The sequence below is a fragment of the Nycticebus coucang genome, chromosome 4 (genome assembly GCF_027406575.1).
Source record: "Nycticebus coucang isolate mNycCou1 chromosome 4, mNycCou1.pri, whole genome shotgun sequence".
Lineage (NCBI taxonomy): Eukaryota > Metazoa > Chordata > Mammalia > Primates > Lorisidae > Nycticebus > Nycticebus coucang.
This window is the reverse complement of record NC_069783.1, coordinates 99,665,053-99,684,247: the sequence shown is the minus strand read 5'-3', so window position 1 is coordinate 99,684,247 and position 19,195 is coordinate 99,665,053. Positions and strand designations below refer to the sequence as shown.

At 41.7% G+C, this 19,195-nt stretch overlaps 1 protein-coding gene across 1 annotated transcript in view; it reads right to left on the bottom strand.

Annotated features, from left to right (window-relative positions):
- The window catches only part of GPR45 (G protein-coupled receptor 45), a 105,315-nt gene extending 87,238 nt beyond the window's left edge, over nucleotides 1–18,077 (bottom strand). The window contains exon 1 of the mRNA XM_053588535.1: nucleotides 17,957–18,077. The gene's annotated coding sequence lies outside the window, so the exon portion shown is untranslated. The remainder of the gene's footprint in view (nucleotides 1–17,956) is intronic.
- Nucleotides 18,078–19,195: the final 1,118 nt, after the last annotated feature.

Below are 19,195 nucleotides of genomic sequence, written 5' to 3'. Positions count from 1 at the left end.
TCTTATTTTATTTTTATTTATTTTTTTGTTGGAGATTCATTGAGGGTAGGAAGAACCTGGTTATGCTGATTGCATTTATTAGATAATGTCCCTCTTATAATTGTGTCCTGTCTCCAAGAGGTGTGTCACAGGGTGTTTGAGGAAACAAACACTCCCTCCCTCCCTCCCTCTCCCTGTACCTCCCTTCCCTCACCCCTCACTGTGTACTAGGTCATCAATTGTCCTCATATCAGAATTGAGTACATAGGATTCTTGCGTCTCCATTCTTGTGATGCTTTACTAAGAAGCATGTGTTCCACTTCCATCCAGTTTACAAAAGATGTAAAGTCTCTATCTTTTTAAATGGCTGAATAGTATTCCATGGTATACATATACCTCAGCTTGTTAATCCATTCCTGGACTGGAGGGCATTTAGGCGGTTTCCACATTTTGGCAACTGTAAATTGAGCTGCAATAAATAAACAGTCTAGTGTGAATGTCCTTATGATAAAATGATTTTTTCCTTCTGAGTAGATGCCCAGTAATGGGATTGCAGGAACAAATTGGGAGGTCTAGTTTGAGTTCTTTGAGTATTCCCATACTTCCTTCCAAAAAGGCTGTATTAATTTGAAGTCCCACCAGCAATATAAAAGTGTTCCCTTCTCTCTACATCCATTCCAGCATCTGCAGTTTTGAGATTTTGTGATGTGGGACATTCTCACTGGGGTTAGGTGATATCTCAGGGTGGTTTTGATTTGCATTTCTCTGATAATTAGGGATGATGTGCAATAATCCTTCGTTTTGTATGAAACCAGAAAAAAACCTGTATAGCTAAGGAAATTTTTAGCAATAAAAACAAAGCTGGGGAGATCAGCCTACCAGACTTAAGGCTATACTACAAGGCCATACTGATTAAAACAGCACAGTTTTGGCACAAAAATAGAGAAATAGTCATCTGGAACTGAACAGAAAACCATGAGATGAAACGAACATCTTATAGCCACCTGATGGTTGATTAGCCAAACAAGAACATACACTGGGGGGAAGAATCCCTATTCAATAAATGGTGCTGGGAGAACTGGATATCCACATGAAAAAGACTGAAACTGGACCCGCACCTTTCTCCTCTCACAAAAATTGATTCAAGATGGATAAAAGATCTAAATATAAGGCACGAAACAATAAAAATCCTCAAAGAAAGTGTGGGGAAAACACTTGAAGATATCAGCATGGGGAAAGACTTCATAGGATGACTGCCATGGCAATTCCAACAACAACAAAAATAACAAATGGGACTTTATGAAACTGAATAGCTTCTGTACTGCTAAGGAGACAATAACTAAAGCAAATAGACATCATACATAATGAGAAAGGATATTTACACATTATGAATTGGACAAAAACTAGATAACTAGGATCTACCAAGAACTCAAATTAATCAACATAAAAAGAGCCAACAATCCCTTACATCACTAGGCAAGAGAGATGAATAGAAATTTCTCTAAAGAAGACAGACGAATGGCTAACAAGCATATGAAAAAACAGCCTTATAAATTTCAGAATAATCTTGTATATATCCACACAAAAATATCTTCCCAGGATTTTGGTAGGAATTATATGCATATGAATTTGGAGGAAATTGACACTTTACTGTGTTGAATAGTCCAATCCATGAACATTATGTTTCTCCATTTATATAGATTTTCTTTGATTTCTTTCATCAGTGTTGTTATAGTTTGCAGTATTTTTATACACGTATTTTAAAAATGTTATATCTAGGGCGGTGCCTTTGGCTCAAGGAGTAGGGCGCCGGTCCCATATGCTGGAGGTGGCGGGTTCAAACCCAGCCCCGGCCAAAAAAAACCACAAAAAAAAAAAAAAAAAGTTACATCTAAGTATTTATTTTTTTTTAGTGACTGTAAATGGTAGAATACTTGAAATTTTAGTTTCCATGTATTCATTGCTGGTGTATAGAAATACAATTGATTTTTGTTCTTTAATCTTGTATCCTGTGATGTCAGTTAGTTCTGGGAGTTTTTAGACATTCTTTGGGATTTTCTACATAGATAACCATGTCATAGGCATATAATGACAATTACATTTCTTCTTTCTGATCTGAGTTCCTTATATTTCCCTTTCTTACCTTATTTCACTGGCTGGAACTTCCAGTACTGGGCGGGAATGGTGAGAGTGGACATGCTTATTCTCAGTCTTAGGGAGGAAGCACTCAGTCTTTGACAAGTATGGTGTCAGCTCTAGGATTTTTGTAAATGGCTTTGTCAAGTTGAAGAAATTCTCCTCTATTTTTTGTTTTGTGGGAGTTTTAATTATGTTATGAATGCATAGTGCATTTTATCAAATGCCTTTTATGCATCAATTAATATGATCACAAGACTTTTCTTCTTTAGCCTATTATTATAGTGGATATAACATTCAGTATATGATGAGTTTTTATATACTGAACTAGCCTTGCATACCTAGAATGAAGTCCACTAAGTCATGATGCATAGTTCTTTTTATATATTGTTGAATTTTAGAATAAAGTCCACTAAGTCACGATGTATAATTTTTTTAGTATATTACTGAATTCCATTTGCTAGGCTGGTGCAGTGGCTCATGCCTGTAATTCTACCCCTCTGGGAGGCCAAGGTGGGTGAATTGCTTGAGCTCAGGAGTTTGAGACCAGCCTGAACAAGAATAAGAACTTGTCTCTAAAAAAAAAAAAAAAAAAAAAAAATAGCCAGGTGTTGTGGCAGGCACCTGCAGTCCCAGCTACTAGGGAGGAAAGAGGATCGCTTGAACCCAAGAGTTTGAGGTTGCTGTGAGCTATGATACCATGGCAGCCTACCCAAGGGGACAAAGTGAGACTCTGTCTCAAAAAAAATAATAAATAAATAAATAAATAATAAAATAAAACAACACAATAAAAAAATTTTTTTAAATGAATTCCATTTGCTAATATTTTACAAAGGAATTTTCTCCTACATTCATAGTATTTAGTTTTCCTTTTTTGTGTTGGTGTTGTCTATTTTTGGTATCAGCATAAGAATGGCTTCATAAAAAGAATGGAGAAGTGTTCCCTTCCCTTTTATTTTCTAGAAGACACAAGGTAGAATTTGTGTCAATTCTTCTCTGAACTTTTGATAGAATTCTACAGTGAAATAATCTTGGCCTGAAGATTTCCTTTCCAAGAGATTTTAAGTTAGAAATTCAGTTATCTTCAAAATTGTAGGGCTATTCAAATTATCTGTTTTATATTTGGGCAGTTTTGGTAGTTTGTGCTTTTAAAGGAATTGATCTATTTCATCCATTTCGTCAGATTTATGTGTATAGAGTTGCATTCCCTTATTATCCTTCTAATGTCTGCAGGATCTGTAGCTGTTCATTCCTGATATAATAATAGAATTTATGTCTTCTCTTTGTCAGTCTTGCTGGAGGTTTGTCAATTAAAAAAATGTTTTCCAAAAAACTGGCTTTTTGTTTCCTTGATTTTCTCTATTGTTTTTCTGTTTTCTAATTCGCATATTTCTGATCATTATCTTTATGATTTTCTTTCTTCTGCTTGCTTGGGGTTTATTTTGCCCTTTTTTAGTTTCTCGAGCTGGGGATTAGATTATTGATTTGAGACTTCTCCAAAGTAAACATTTAATGTTTGATTAAATGTAAATGTAATCACTTTTAATCAATTAAAAGTAAACATTTAATGTTATTAGTTTTCCTCTTAGCATGATTCAGTTGTGTACCATAAGTTTTGATATGTTGTATTTTCATTTTAATTCCGTTTAATGTATTTTTTATTTTTTTGAGACTTTCTCTTTGATCCATGAATTATATAGAAGTATGCTATTTAGTTTCTGAGTATTTGAAGATTTTCTTGTTATCTTTCTGTTACTGATTTCTAGTTTGATTTAATGTGGTCACAGTGTATGCTCCATATTATTTAAATTCCTTTTAATTTGTTGAGATTTATATTATGGTTTATGAGATAAACCCAGGTATGGTTTATCTCAGTATATGTTACATGGGTGTTTGAAAAGAATGTGTATTCTTCAAACCCGGCCCCCACCAAAAACTGCAACAACAAAGAATGTGCATTCTGTCGCTGTTGGATGGAGTGCTTTATAAATGTCAATTAGATTCTATTGATCCATGGTGTTATTGAATTCTATTATTTTTTTTTTTTTGAGACAGAGTTTCACTTTGTCATCCTTGATAGACTGCCATGGCATCATAGCTCACAGAAACCTTGAACTCTTGGGCTCAAGTAATTCTTTTGTCTCAGCCTCTCACTTTGCTGGGATTACAGGCACTCGCCATAATGCCTGGCTATTTTTCAGAGATGGGGTCTCGCTCTTGTGAGCTCAGGCAATCCACCTGCCTTGGCCTCCCAGAGTGCTAGGATTATACGCGTGAACCACTGCAGCCTGCCCTCTATTACTGATTTTCTTTCAGTTATTTTATCTATTATCGAGAAAGGGTGTTGAAGTCTCCAATTATAATTGTGAATGGATTTGTCTATGTCTCTATCAGTATTTGCTGTACAATACATTTTGTTGTTTAGTGCATATATATTTAGGATTGCCATGTTTTATCGGTGTATTGACCCTTTTATCATGATGTAATGTCCCTTTGTGTCCCTAGTAATTTTCTTTGCCCTGAACTCCACATTATCTGCTATTAATATAATAACTTCTCCTTTTAAGAATGTTAGCATGGCATAACTTTTCCAACATTTTACTTTTATTCTATCTATATTGTTATATTTATTTATTTGTTATTATTTTATCATTTCAGGTTAATTGAGGGTACAAAGAATTAAGTTAAAATATTTGTTAGGTAAGGTCCCTCTTCTAATGTGTCCTGTCCCCAAGAGGTGTGCCATACCCCCTAACATTGTGTCCATTAAGTGGGAGCACACCCATCCTCCCCCATATTGTTATAATTAGAGTGGGTTTCTTGTAGACAGCTTATAGGTAAATCATGTTTTATAATCCACTCTGCCAATCTTTTATTTGGTATATTTGGACCACTTAAATTTAATACAATTATTGATATACTATGGCTTAAGTCTAACATTTTTATTTTTCTTTTCTGTTTGTTTTCTCTGTAATTTGCTTTCCTGATTTTCTGTTTTCTTTTTCCTTTGGGGGGGTTATGCGGACATTTTTAGTAATCTATTTTTATTTATCTATAAAATTTTTAAATTTATCTCTTTGTATAATTTTTAATGGGCGCTAAAAGTATTACATTATATATACATAAGTTATCACTGTCTACTAGTGTCAACATGTACCACTTTTAGTGAATTGTAGAAATTCACTTCCCTTATGCTCCTTTATCCTCTCCCATTTGCAATATAATTGTCTTAAATATTTCTTCTATGTACTTTGAGAACCACATTAGATCATGTTATAATTTTTGTTTCCACCACACATATAATTTAGCAAACTCAAGATGGCAAGCCTATACTTTCCTATATTTTTGCTTACTGTATTCTTTCTTCTTTCATGTTATTTTTTTATTTCTTTCTTTTTTTAACTTCCTTTCTGTTTATAGAAATTCCTTTAGCCATTGTTCAGGGTATTTCTATATTCTATTCTTTTAGTACATCTACAAATTCTCTGAATTTTCCTTCACCTGAGAATATCTTGATTTTCTCTTCCTTACTGAGATATTTTTGCTAGGTAAAATATTCCAGGCTATAGATCTTTGCTGTCAAGATTTGTAAAATAATGTGTCACTGTCTGTTGGCCCTAGGGTTTCTGATAAGAAATCTTGTATCATTCAAATTGTTTTTCCCCTATAAATAGGGCATCACTTTTCTCTGGCTGCTTTCGAGAGTTTTTTTGCGCATTTAATTTCAGTAAGTAGTTTAACAATGATGTATCTTGGTATGTATTTCCTTGGGTTCATCTTGTTTAGGGTTTTCTGTTTACCAAAAGGTTTATATCTTTTGTCAAATGTGGGAAATTTTCAGCCATTATTTCTTTGAGTACTTTTTCAGCCGTGACGTGAAGCTCAGATCTTATAGTCGCTCAGATCTTATAGTCCCACAGGCTCATGTGCTTCTAGTCTTTTCTTTTTCTTTTTAGTTTATTTTCTCTCTGTTATTCAAATTGGGTAGGTTCTATCTTTCTACCAAGTTCACTGATTTTTTTTTCTTCTCTCCTCTCTATTTTGCTAAGTCCATCCATTAAGACCTTTATTTATTGTATTTTGCAGCGCAAAATTCCCATTTAGTTCTTCTTTGTATCTTATTTTGTTTGACTGAGATTCCCTATTTTCACTGGCTTCATGTGTGTTCATAATTGCTCAGAGCATTTTTGTAAGGCTGTTTTAAAACTGTGAGAAAATGTTAACATATCATCTTGGTGTTGACATATGTTGCTTGATTTTGGGGGTGGGGGAGACAGAATCTTGCTCCGTGGCCCAGGCTATAGTGCTGTGGCTTCAGCCTAGCTCCCAGCAACCTCAAACACCTGGGTTCAAGCAATCCTCCTGCCTCAGCTTCCTGAGTAGCTGAGGCTACAGGTGTGCACCACCACACCTGGCTAATTTTTCTATTTTCAGTATAGACAGGATCTCTTGCTCTTCCTCAGGCTGGTCTTGAACTCCTGAGCTCAAGCAATGCTCCCAACCCGGCCTCCTGGAGCACTAGGATTAAAGGTGTGAGCCACTGTGCTTAGCCTGCTGTTTTATATTTTTAAATTCAAGTTGAGATTTTTCTGATTCTTTGTATGATCAGCAATTTGTGGTATTAATTATGTTGGGAAAGCAAAACTTTTAAGAGCTTATCACTGGCTACTTAGTAAAATCCAAACTCCTTAGCTTGGGCTTCAAGGCCATCGACATAATGGTCCACTTCCCATTTACAGCCTTCTATTCTCCACTTTCTCATAAAATGATTTACTTCCAGGTCCCAGACACACCCTGTGCATCATAATCCTGCACTTTTCTCATGCTTTTCTTTTTTTTTTTTAATTTCAGTTTGCTTGTTCATTCTTCTTTGTTTGAAGTACTCCTTTTTTGTTCATTTTCTTCTTCCTCTGGCTGTGCTGGCTGTTTTTGATGTTGTTAGTAGAGACGGGGTCTTACTCTGGCTCACTGCTGCTCATACTGGTCTTGAACCTCTGAGCTCAGACAATCCACCCGCCTCGGCCTCCCACAGCTCTGGGACTACAGGCGTGAGCCACCAACGCTCGGCCTCTCATGCTTTTCATTCTGCTTGATTACCCAAGTCAGAAATGATGCCTTCTTCCCATCAACAAGCATAGGCTTTTGCATACATCACCCTTTAAATGTATTTTCAATCCATGTTATAGTTATAGACAGAATCTCTAGTCTTGGGAGAGTCTCTTCTCTTGTGCAGAATGAGACCTTCCTGGTTCAGTAGTCTGGGAGGGAGAACAGATTCATCAGTGCTTGTTGCTTTGGGGCAAGAGGGGATGGTGCTGAAATGTCTTCTTACTTCTAGAAGGGGTGCCAGTTCCAGGAGATTCTGTTCTGAGGCTTTAGGTATAGCCCACCATGACATCTTGGAAGCAATTTTGAAGACCCTCGAGAAGAGCAAAAGCTCTTTGCATTTCATTAGCTCTTCCTATAGTATCTGCAATATAGATAATACATTCTCTGGCTTTTCTCTAAGGGAAGAGAGGGGCTGCTTGTGTTTGGATCTTAATTCCGCCACTTGCCATCTGCACAAACAACTGGACAAATTACTTACTTTCTGTGTACCTCAAATTCCTCATCTGCAAAATGGGGATAATTATAGCACCTAAAGAGAATCACATAAGAAGACTTACAACAGTTGTGGCACTCAATAAATGTTAGCAATTACCATTTGCAATGTTTTCCACCAAAGAGCAGAGGAATACTAGTGACAATGTTGAGGAAAACTCCAAAGCAGCCTTTCATATATTTACTTAAAATTTCTTTTAAGCCTTTTGTTACGTGTGCACACATGTGCAAGTTTGCATTCTACTCCATGATAGAGTTTGCTCTAGTATCTATCTAATATTTCTTCTGTAAAAATATATAGGAAGAATTTATACTTCAGAAATATGCCTCTCCATCATACTGCTGACATAGGGTGGTGTCTCTTAGTGGCATACTTATACACTGGAGGACACAGTCCCAACAGGCCTTGAGCCAAAGATATAAAGAACCAGCGCCCAGGCCAGCACCAGAAAGCATTTCTCCCTGAGGAACTTCATGCGGGGCAGCCCCTGTGATCCCTATTCACTGACTCTCCTAAATTGAAGCTTCCAATCTCAGTCCATCTTTTTCATTAGGTAGCACTAGCCTCAAGTTGGGTGTGTGGAATGCAGGCAACATAAGCATGGAAAGAAAAATCTTAGCTTGGATTTCCTGGGCTATGATCATAATAAAATAGGGCCAAAGAGAGCTATAATCTAATGCACTATATTATTGTAATTAGAGCTTGCATGGAGCTCTTTCCCGCCCTCCCTCCAAAATAATGAAACAGTTTCACATAAATAGTAATGACTTTAGTCTCCATCACGCGGTGTTCACTGATTGGGTAATTATGGGAACAGCATATAGTTAATAAATATTAAGTTCATAACGTAAGAGAAAAGAGACAAGAAAAGGCTTGTGAAGTAACAGAATCACAGAGTGACAGACTGCCAAGGTGGGAGGAATGCTGTCTGCCATGCACCCTACATCCCCATTTAACAAAGGGGAAAACTGAGACTCAGCTTAAATGACCTGCCAATGTCAGGTCCTTTAATAGCAAGGGAGTCAGAACACAAACCCAGGGTCTACTCTCCTGTCCAATATTCTTTCCCCCTCACCATGCTGCATGTTGTCTCCGGGATACTCTGGGTGAGGCAGAGTATCCCAGAATGCTTTCTGCATGGCAGATAGACTTGGGAAGTCAAAATCTGCTGAGGTAAAGAACCGCGCTTATGTGAGCTTAAACTCTTACATGTCCTTTAATTAGAGTCTGTCATGGCCACTGAACATCCACCACAACCTGCAGCAAGCATTTGAAACGTTTTTTTGATGCATCCATTTTGTTTCCTCAATGTAGCGCAGAGAAAAAATTAGCAAGTGCACCCATGAAAATTCTGTTGAATTTACTGTTGATGAGGCTGTTTTACAATTAATTTTAAGTTAGATTTTATTTCTGTTATTACATTGAGAGCATCAAATAAATAATAAATAATGTAAATACAAAGATTTACATTTTGTGGTCCTGTGCTACATAGAAGAAACTCAGGCAGAGTCAACACTTTTTGTAAGGAAGGCACAGGGCTTCCCTGTGGAAACAAGCCAAGAGTTCTCATGGTCCAATTAGGAACCAGATTCCTGCTCTGGTGTATGTGTAACCCAGCTCAGATTGGCACAAATGCATACCATTTGCCCAGGATGTTGAACATAAACACAGTCACAGCCAAGGTTACCCACATATCTTCTTTCTTCTCTTCTCCTCCTTCCTCTAAAGCGAAAGGCTGGTGGCTACAGAGAAGTGGGTGAGCACATCTCCACTAATCCTTGCAGACCAACACCTGCTCCTCCAGGCCAGAAAGCCAGTCCTACGACCTGGAGTCAGGGGTCTCCCTCCCTCCTCCTTTGTCTGGTAACTGCCCAATAAAACACACCCCTGCCCGCCCTGGGAGCTGAGCCGAATCTGATCAAGGTGGACGTGGCAAACCCTGTCCTGTCTATGATGAGAACATGTACCACTTTGGAAAGACCAAGGCAGAGGCACAAAGCCAGTCCCCTGATGCAGTGAGCACATGGCAGAAGGCAACCAGCAGTTGGAGACATTCTCTACAGAGGTTAAGATTCACACCATGACGTCCAAGAGAAACAGACATGCCACGAAGAAGCAAATTGCTTATCAAACATAATGTTCTTTTTTTGCCTTGATTTCAACCTTCCTCCACCCCAGAAAAGGCAGCCAGAGCTCAAAGGTCTTGCTTAACCGAGTCACTCAAAGTCAGGTTTCAGATGGGGCTAGGAAGTTGCCAAGGGGGCAATGGACACAGCTGACACCAGGATCATGAGCATGGAAGACCCCTTATCCTGGGCACCTCTGCCTTCCTAATGTGGCCATGAGTGGCGCCCACAGGCACCCAGCCCAGTGGAAGGTGGATGCAGTAAGTGGCCCCCTGGTCTGACACATCATGGCTACATGTGTCTCTCCAGCATACTCCAGCATGGCTACATGTGTCTCTCCAGCATACTCCAGCATGGCTACATGTGTCTCTCCAGCATACTCCCATTACAGAGTGCTTTTGTAGCCAAAGTTTTAATTGAATGTCCCCACAAGCCCACTGCCCTGAATGCAGACAGCATCATCTTCATGGATTCACGAGGAAACTGAAGCCCAGGGACGCCAAGCACACTTCAGCTGATAGAACAGAAGAGATTAGACTAACAGGAGCTAAATTTACCGTGGGTCTGCTCTGCTCCAGACACTTTGACCATCCTGTATCTACTTAGTTTCCTCACCTGTAAAGCCACGCTAATAATGGTGCCTCCCTCCTGGGTGTTACGAGGATTAAACAAAATAATGCAGGAGAAGTGTTCGGCATAGTACATGCCGCAGGGAGGTCCTCAGTTTAAGCGTTAGCTGGCCCCTACAATATTCCTGCAAGTGTCTACTATATTTTATGGAGAAGACTGAGGCCCAGAGAAGAAAACGACTCATTCAGAGTTAACCAGCACATTAAATGGCCCATTGGGCCTCAAACGCAGATCTGCAAACTTTTCACTCAAAAACATGATTTTTCTAGAACCCTGGTGTCCTGTTTCCAAGTTCTGTGCACTTTTCTTGAGCCATTCACCCTGGCTGCAGGCAGTCTCCTAGAGAAAGTGTTATGACGTGGTTTAAATAACAATCATGAAGTCTTCTGTCTTGGAAAATACACAATCACTTGTCATCTTCCAAACAAAATTTGAGGCACTAGGTTTGACGAAGACTTCCATGATATTAACAAGAACGCTCTCATGAAAGTCCCCAGAGCTGTGAAGCAATTCTGAAAAAGAACCGAGTGAGGACAATAATTAAAGTGAGAGTCAAAAGGATGTTCTCATCAATAATCCTACAATTTCAAAAATCCTCTTTATTATCTAATTTCCACCTCAGGTCTTTTTTGTAAAAGGTTAAGTGAACACAAAGAAAAAAAGATAACTGGGGGAAAATCCCTTATTTCTATAGTTTCTCGCATGTAGTAGGCATTCCCTAAAAATGCTTGCAAGATGTATGAATACTTTATGAATGCCTCTATTGTCTTCTTGTAAATTGGTTCAAAGAACCAGTTTTACAGGGACCAACTAAAAACTGCATCTCTAAGAATGTCTACTAATGTTTAGCTGAAAAGCCCACTGCCTTTACATTTTTGATGTACCTGATGGGTGGAATGGAGCCCAGAGGCTCACAGGTGTCTACTCTGTTAGTGCTCACATCTGTTTTGCAAACATTCAGCTTGAGCCTGAGTAGGAGGCTCACATACTCATGCCAAGATCAACAGCACGTGCGGGCAATCCACCCTCTTTGGGGGGCTGTGTGTATTATGTGCTGTCTGCTGGCAACTGGCCATTGACGATCCTACTTCCATTCACTGGCAGATTCTTCAAAGAATTTGTGAACAAAATTGACAGTCTTATGCCTTTGAGATACAGTATGGGTTCTGCTGGGAGCTTCATTACTGAGGAGTTCTCAGGCGTAAAGAGAACCGTACTTGCCTGAACATCTGAGTTAGAGTCTTGGCTCTGTGGTCAACAGAGGATGCATTCCCTTCTTTCTTATCTACAAAAGTGGCAACAATAATACAGAATCTGCGTGCACAGAAAATGTTTGTGAAAGCGCTTTTGTAAACAAGGAGGTAAGCTGACCTAGCTCAAAGGATGATTAGCAGGGAGGCAGCACACTGTGCCCTTGACTTAGGGAATAAATCACTCATGATACATATTCTCAACAGCGAGTTGTGATTGCTTTTATGCACCCTACTCTTGCATACGTTAAGCTAGAATTACCTAAGTTAGCCATTCATGTGTTTGCTACCTTTGCAATTTTTGCTATGGATAGCTAAATCTTCCCTGTGTTATAGTTTGCCTACTATTTACCCTTGCACCAAATTAAACTTTGTGTACATTTTCATTTTGTTTTAATCAAGAAGTTATAAGTTTACCATGTTGGGAACATGTGCTTCCAGCCTCCGCATGTGGGGAGCACCATATTAGGCCGAAGATCCTTTTATTGCCTATTCCAGACAGGAGGAGGTTCTTCCCTAGGAAAGGCAGCCCACCAGTAACTTGTGTGCACAAGGAATGACTCAGATGTCTCCAAAGCAGAGAAAAGTATGCAGTCCTCACATACTTAAAGGCAACTCCAAACTACAATCCATTATCTAACCACATATAAGAATTACTCACATTCCTATAACACTTCACAATTTTAATAACACATTCACAGTCATTATGCGATTTGGTCCTGACCACAAACCTGGCAGTAGGTGAGATGGGTGATACTAACCTTTTACATGTGATTTGTACAAGATCACATTAGAAATACGGGGCGCCATCACTACACCCTTAAGTCTTCAGCACAGTTCAGCTTACTTTATTGCACCTTCCTTGGGGGGAACAATATTTTTTAAGAGACTACTATTCCTTCTTTAGGTAAAACTCTCCCATCTGTTTACCCATTCATTCTTCTACTTACCCATCTATTTACCCTTCCATCTGCCCATCCATCCATTCACCCCACCATCCATTCATCCACCCATCTGTGTATCCACCCATCCAAGCATTCACCCATTTATCCAACCATCTATTTATCCATTCTTTCATCTGCCCTTCCTATGTGGATCCATATCCATCCTTTATCTCCCTATCTATCCCTTAATTTATTCATTTTTCTATATACCCATTGATCCATCCACCCACTCATCCACCCATCCATCCATCCTTCCACCCACTCACCCAGCCATACATCCATCCATTCAACCTTTGAGGTTCTTCTTTGCACTTATTACTATATGGAGTACTGAAACTAACTACAGTTTTTAGTCTTATAAAGGGCAAAGTTGTCATTAAACAAGGATAGCAGTAAGAGTAATTCTGCATCAGTCTCTTCTCGTTTACCATAGATTTACCCTGATGATAGCAAAACAAAATAATATGCTCGAATTCTTCCTGTCAAATGAAATAAAGCACTTGGGAGTCTGACAACAAAAGGATCAGGAAAAGACCTAGTTAATAAGAGTTCTTTCCTTCTTAAGTGCATGAGAAGTACAACGATTATGGTTATGTTGTTGGATCACTTGAGATGAAAAGGGCACACTTCCCATTAATTCACGTGAGTAACAAGTTCAAATAATTAGAAATATATTCCTAGTGGAGTCTTGGAACTTTTTGGAAGAGCTAATTTAACCACCTAGGTGTTTTCTGAGGCTGCCATTCAGAGCTGAGATTCACTTATCTTCACGATGGCACTCTGTTTTGGGCTGTGAACCAATATCAACGATGCAGGTGCCCTAACATATTGAGACGCTGTAAAGTGATGTGCTTCCAAGTGGGTAAGAACAAAACTTCAAATATCAGACAGAACAGAGCGAAACAAAATATGAATCAATTACCAACTATTTAATAGTACATGAAAGGGAAAAAACCTAAACATGCCAAAGAAAATAAACATTGGAAATTTCTAAACAAAAAATAAAACTTTAACAGTCCCATTACAAATTATAAAAATTTGATGTAAGTTGTATAAAATTTACTTTCACCAAGTTTCCCAGTCACTTCTTTATCACTTAATGCAATAGAACTAAGCATTAGAATGATCTGGAAAGCCTGTTAAAACACGGATTACTGAGTTCTGTCCTGCTGTACTCCTGAGAGATTCAGTGTTAGCAGGTTTGGCATGGAGCCTTCATCTTCTTTCACTCATCAGTTATGAGTGACACTAGGGCCTAAACCCTGGACCTTGGAAGCCCAGCCTCTCTTGTCTTCCCTTCCCTCTGTTCCTTCTTAGTCTCCTGGAGCTCCTTGGGATTTTATCCCGGGCTATGGCTCCTTCACGGTAAATTTACTAAGCCAGCTCATTCTTTTCTATCATACTGATACCTGGTGGTCCCCAGGCCACAACTCCCACTGTGAGCTTCACAAGGGCAGTTTTCATCATCCTGGTCGTGACTGCGTCCCAAGTGACAGAGCATGCCAGGCACATGGAACGCACTCACTCAGTATTGGTTACAACTTCCTGAATGCTTCCCACACTGACCAGCAACCTAAACTAAATACATTCGGAAACAAACATGTCAAAGGAGGATATTATATAAGTTACGTTCTTTCCCCACATTCCCAAGGGTATATCATCCTCTGTCCATTTTGTAAGATATGAGAAATCTAAGGGTAATCCTTGAATCCTCACCTGCCAAAAGCCAAGTTATATTAATTTTATCTGCTAATTCTCTCTCTTTTTTTTTTTTTTTGTAGAGACAGAGTCTCACTTTATGGCCCTCGGTAGAGTGCCGTGGCCTCACACAGCTCGCAGCAACCTCCAACTCCTGGGCTTAAGCGATTCTCTTGCCTCAGCCTCCCGAGTAGCTGGGACTACAGGCGCCCGCCACAATGCCCGGCAATTTTTTGGTTGCAGTTTTGGCCAGGGCCGGGCTTGAACCCGACACCCTTGGCATATGGGGCCGGCGCCCTACCGACTGAGCCACAGGCGCCGCCCAATTCTCTTTCAAGTTCATGCCTTTCTCCCCATTTTCCACTCCCAGTGCCAAGTCTGGTCACTGTCTCCCACCCCATCCTGCAGTCTCCTTACTACACCACGACCAGCCATCCCTAGGCTGGCTCTACCCACCACACCCACCGGTATAGCCCTGCCTGCTTCTCTTCACCCTGGGAGCCAAGGTCCCCTCTCCCCAGACCTTAGAGCCTTTCCATGACTCAAGATGTTCCTTCCACCTGGAATACACTCGTCATTTCCTCCCATCACATGTTTTAACTGGATGACTTCCCCTCATTTTTTAAGCTTTCCAACCTAAAAATTCTTATCTTCCAAGAAGCCTTCCCTTTCCCCTCCAAACAAAACGGGGTTAGGTCTGGCCTCCCCCAGGCTCTTTGAACACTCTGGACCTGTGGGGAGGGTGTGCACGGGGCCCGGCCCTGCCTATTGAATTATGTGCCTTGTGCGCCCCTTCACTCTCATGACTACACCGTGCTGGGCCCAGGGTCCCCAGACTCAGTCACAAACACTAAAGGAATATGCTAACCAGATTTAACGGGATGAAATTTTAAAAAATTTATTTAGAAATTATTTTAAAAGAAATTATTTTCCCATGTTGATAGAAGTCAGCTATAGTTATGTCTGAGGGGGCACTGACCAAGAAGGGTGTGAGGGAACACTCTGGAACTATGGAATTAATTCTATACTTCATTGTGGGTAGAGGTTAGATGAAGGTGTATATAGGTAAAAATTCATCAAGCTCTATGCTGAATAGATATGCATTGTATATATGTAAATCCTATCTCATTAAAAATAAATGAATTACTTTTAAATAGAAGTATAATTCACAGGGGATATAAACATGTATGGGCCCAAACAATTCATGTGAGATACAGCAGCTGAACTCAAGAACAACCTGCTATGGTCCAAATGTTTGTGTCCTTCCAAAATTTGTATATTGAAACCTCTTCCCCCATGCAAGAGTATGAAGTGGCAGCGCCTTCAGGAGGTGACGAGCTCACAGGGGTTAGTGCTCTAGAGGGCTGAGGGACGCTGTTTGCCCCACTCCCCAGGTGATGGCACAAAGAAGTCACCATTTATGAAGCAGAGAGAAAGCCCTCACCAGACATGGAATCTTCTGGTGCTTTGATCCTGGACTTCCCAGATGCTTGAACTATGAGCAATAAATTTCTCCTGTTTATAAATCACTCCGTCTAAGGTATTTTGTTATAGCTGCTCAAACAGACTTAGACATAACCAAAGATATAAAACTTCCTTACAATGCTAATTATTTCCCAAAGAACCAGAATTAAAAACATACCGAAGTACTGCTTTGAGCCTTTGTTCTGAAAATGTGATTGTTTTAGACTGACTATGCCTTACTTAAATTTGAGCCTCTGAAACATTTTCAGAATTTCAAAGTCGTTCTCCACAGAATTACATGTATTATTTTAAAAAACCTCATTTCATAAATGAGAGAGGTTTGAGCTAATGATGGGTAATTATACTTCAACATTTGAGAAATCTCATACTATGGTAATGACAATTGCTGCTCAGCTGGGTACAGATTATTTTTAATATTATCATTTTTCCTTCTTGCATGGCAGGAAGAGGACAGAGGCAAACCACACCAGGTAGGGACTCCACGGTAACATTAAAAAGGAGCCCTGCTAGGTAACTTTGGGGGAAAAAAAAAATTCAAGTATGTCAAGAAATGTAGCATTCTCTAGTAGTCTTCTTAGACTAGATAAAACATGAAAGTTCTTTTCTAACCAATAGGCAAGAAGGGAGGGAGGGTACAAGCTTGTTTTCTGTAAGTTTTCCCTCTTAATAAGAGCCCTCCATGCTGGGTCCAGAGACTAAGGGCTTTGTGTTGTGTAATCTGTCCTGACTGGCCAGCAGTCCCTTGGGCCTGGAAAAAGCCAGTTTTAAAACACAGCAATTAAAACATCCCTCAGGTAGGGTGAAAAGCCCCCAGGGGACACTGCAGGTCTCTAGTTAAGGAGGCCTACAGAGTCAAAAGGGCCTTTCCACTGCCTTCAGCTCACCTGTGTGATTTTCTTATGAAAGTATCTATTTTACTGCTAGTCTTGGTATTATTTTGGCCAAAGATTAACTTTCCTTGTGTGTCTATTTGCTACTGGTATTTTGACACTCAAAAATCCAAGGAAAGGGCTCAATGACTGTAGTTCAAGCAGCTGAGATGCCAGCCACATACACCAGAGCTGGAGGGTTTGAATCCACCCTGGGCCCACCAAACAACAATGACAACTGCAACCAAAAAATAGCCGGGCGTTGTGGCAGGCACCTGTAGTTCCAGCTAGTTGGGAGGCTGAGGCAAAAGAATCACTCAAGCCCAGGAGTTGGAGGTTGCTGTGAGCTGTGATGCCATAGCACTCTACCCAGGGCAACATCTTGAGGCTCTGTCTCAAAAAAAAAAAAAAAAAAAATCCAAGGAAAGTTATAAAACTCCCTAATCATCTAATTTAGTGAAGATATTACTTTATCATCGTCATCATCATCATCATCACCATCACCACCAAGAGAGAGAATATATAGACTTCCAGTACCAGAATTAGAAAATCGGAAGCAGCCTCGCCATCTCAGCCTGACTATGAGGAACAAAGCGTCGCTGTGCCCCTTTTCCTGACGGGAACACTGAGGTCACCAACTGCACATGGGAAAATGAATAGCCTACAGCAGATGTATGTATTCCTAATCTGGCGCACTCCAACGCTTTTTCAAAGTATTACCTAATAAAAAAGAAATGATCTGATAAAGTTGGTACCGCACAGGGAAATGAGATGGGGGTGAGGTCGGGGGAGCTGGCATGGGCGACGGTCAGTGATGATGATGGTGATGTGATGATGGTGGTGGTGGTGACGGTGGCGCTCAGCCGGCTCCTCTCCCGTTTCTCCATCACCGCCCGTCCTCTCTGCCTCCTCCGTCCCCGCGTGGCCTCTGCCCGGAGAAACACAGCCGACAGGATTTGCACCCAAGGCACACGTCCGCGGGCGCAAGGCTGCGGCGCCCGGCGAACCTGCGCCCCTCCCCGACCCCCGCGGCCCCGCGGGCCCCGGCGCCCCTCTCGGAGCCCCGCGCCCGTCTCCGCGGTGGCCCCGCTCCGCGCCTCCTGCGCCGGCACCGCCCGAGCCCCCCGCGCGGCGCGTGGCGGGAGGGTCTGGCCCGCCCGCATCCCCTGCAGGGAGCGCCCGCAACCCCGGCCCGCTCCCCGCCAAGCCCCCGGCGTCCCGGCCACCGGTCACTTACGCCTGCGCTGGGCCCGGCGCGCCCGGCGGCGCGACACAAAGGCTGCACGGCCGCGGCGCCGCCGGCTGCTCCCCGAGCCGCGGCTGCCGGGGACCCGGAGGAGGAGGAGGGAGGAACAGGAGGAGGGAGAGGGAGACGAGGAGGAGGGGGCGGGAGGCAGCGGGGGAAGCCGGGAGGGGCCGCCGCGGCGCGGGCCACCGCCACTGCCACCGGCTGCAGCGGCCCAAACCCCAGCCCTCCTCCCGGCCGGCCTCCTGGGCCTCCGCCCGCAGACCGCCCCCCAGTGGCCGGGCGGGGGGGTGGGAGGAAGAGGAAGGGGGTGGTGTGTGTTCCTCCTTCCCAATCCTCATCCTCTCTGCCCACCCCCGCGTCCACCAGCGATGTTAGGAAAATGCGAGACTCCCCTTCTCACCGGGCCACCTCTGGGAGGCGCTGTCACCTACCTCCTCTCCGTCCGCCCGCACAACTCTCCTCGGCAGCGTCCAACCATTTTATGGGCAGCAAAACTGAGACCTGGAAAGCTAAGAGCCCGAAGACGCAGGGCTAGCGCGAGGCGGGCTGAGAGAGTGCTGAGCCCACGTCCTGCCCTGGGCCCAGCGCCACTGCCCAGCCCCGAGGGTGCGTCCGGATGGGGAGTAGGAAGAGCGCCTGTGGTCCTTCCCCAGGTCGACAGGGAGTCCTGCAGGCTGCCCCTTCTGCCGCCTCTGTTCGGTTCAGTCATTTACATGTTGATGTGGAGAGCAGCTCTGATTTATTTTTATTTTAAAAACTTTTTATTATGAAATTTAAAAGACCAAAAGTACAGGGAAGAGTATGATGAACCCACAAGTGCTTAGTGCCAGCTTCAAAAAATCACCAACATTTTCCATTCATTTCATCTACTTTCTCTCCCCAGAGAGGCTAAGGACTTTTCAAAAACATAATCACAGTGTCATTACTCCACGGTGCAAAATTAATAATAATTCTTAGTGTCGCCTGATTATAATTTATTAACAGTTGACAGTTATTCATTGCACAGTTGTTAATTGCCAGGTCTATGTTTAGCATGTGCGTGGAAGTTTAACTATAGGTTCAAGTGTGCAGTGAGATAAAAAAGGTTGAAAAACACTGCTCTATGTGCTTACGCCTGAGATGGAAGCACAATGGGGTTCTCGGTTTCCGTGACCTTGTTCTAAAGGGAAACAATTTTTCTTCTCTCCATATCTTCTCCTTTCCCTCCTACCTTTATGTATTTATCTA